Source organism: Asparagus officinalis, chromosome 1 (assembly GCF_001876935.1).
Source record: "Asparagus officinalis chromosome 1, Aspof.V1, whole genome shotgun sequence".
Classification (NCBI taxonomy): domain Eukaryota; kingdom Viridiplantae; phylum Streptophyta; class Magnoliopsida; order Asparagales; family Asparagaceae; genus Asparagus; species Asparagus officinalis.
In genome coordinates, this window is record NC_033794.1 from 114445841 (window position 1) to 114447977 (window position 2137).

The following is a 2137-nucleotide window of genomic DNA, read 5'->3' on the forward strand; positions in this document are numbered from 1 at the left end:
TAGGCGATAGCCCTAGTGTGGTAAGCGATTCGGAATCCGAAAGTGATATATCCATCAATGAACTCGCTTGTGCATATGAGAAATTATTGCATGCCTATACAAAATTACAAAATAATTTTATTGATCTTAAAAGCAAGCATGTAGAATTGAAATCCGATCATGAGAAGCTAGTGTCCAAATTTGACATCATTGAAAATGAAAATATAATGCTTAAAGAAAACAATGATATGTTAAATTTGGAAAATGAAAAATTGATCTCATCCATTTCTAGCTTAACTCATGCAAATAATGCCATGCTAGAAGTAGAATGCATTAGAAATGAATTTGATTCTTTTAAGAATAACCATACATGCTCTACTTCTATTATCAATGATGTTGTATCTAATGATGAGTTGAATCATGTGAAAAACCGCATATCTTGTTTAGATTCAACCTTAAACACATGCATTGATAATCATAACAAGCTTATGGACTTGTGTGCAAAGTCTAATGCAAACTCTTCTAAGAAACCTACACACTATGCACACATGTATAACAAAGTCTATAAATGCACTAATTGCGGTCGTAAAGGCCACCTTGCTAGATTTTGTTATAATGCACAAAAACCCATCAAGATTAATCATGTTTGTGCATCCCATCAAGCTTCATCATCACACTCACAGGTACACACACGTATAGATCATCATAAACATGCCAATATGTACAAATGTGAGTTTTGTGGTCGTTTTGATCATTTGGCCGAATATTGTTTTGATTTGAAAAGAAAATCACGTTTGCCAAATGTTTCTAGTAGACCACAAGTGTTTGAATGTGATATTTGTGGTAGATTTGGTCATTTGGCTAATTTTTGTTATGATTTGAAAAAATGTTCAAACTTGCCAAATTTCTCAAGTAAACCACCTTTGTTTAATAAGGTTTCTCATTTTCAAAATAAATTTAAAAGACAATCTTTAGTTGCAAATGATTTTCGTGCACGCTCACTTGGTCAACACAAATCTTTTCACTCTTTTCATTGCACGAATTGCAATCGAAAGGGTCATTTGAATGAATACTGTTTTGACCGTGCTAGTGCACCATATGTGCCCAAGAAGGTTCATAACCCTAGGGTTTTGAGCTTGAATGATATGGGTCATGTCCCTAACCAATCCGGCACCAAGAATGCTTGGGTGCCAAAATGATTTTTTTTACCAAGAACTTTAGTGCTCTTAGTTTTCTTTTTCTTGGTTTTGTAAATTGTTTTAAAATCTTTTTGTTATGAAAATAATTTTTCTTTTATCAAATCTTTTGTTTTCATTATTAGTCTTGATGAGAGGTTTGTGTTTATATAACCCTCCGGGTTTATTGGGTGTTTATTCCCAAATCATGTTTACCGGATGCTAGAATGATTATATGGGTTGGAACAAGCTTAAGAGCTTGATATATAGTTGCCTCTCTTGAAATTCTTTTGTCAAAGATTTTGTTTTGATTGATCGCTTTGAATTCATTATACCTCACTTATATGATGATATTTATGTGTTTGAGCTTATGGATCATCTATTCGTGGTTTATAATGTATTCTATGAGTGGTTTGATCAAGTTATACAAAGTTCTTTTTTGATCAAACATTGCTTTTGGACTCAAATCTTGATTTATGATTTCATTTGAATAATTTGTTTTTATTCGAAAACTCTTTTTGCATGATTCTCATGTTTCTCTTCTTTTGATTTCATAAATCTACCTTTACAAATGTTTTTATGTTTTTAGATATGAGACACTATCTTTCACTTTGATATATGTTCTCATCATCTTTTGTATGTGAGTTGTGTTTAGCATTTATGCTTACTCCATGATCTTTATTTATTGCATATATTCTATATGGCATTTTGATAGGGGGAGCAATCCCTATATCCTTTTATGTGTTACACTCACCTATGCTTATTGATAGGGGGAGCTTTCGCTCTCTTCATTATTTTTTGTCCCCTTTTTGATGTTGTCAAAGGGGGAGAAATATTGTGAGTATACATTTTCTTTCATATATGCATGTGAATTATAATTTATATATTCCTTTGTATTCATGCATATATGCTTTTTTTTTGTAAACTGTTTGTCATCATCAAAAAGGGGGAGATTGTTGGCCTTCTTGTTTTGATGATGATTT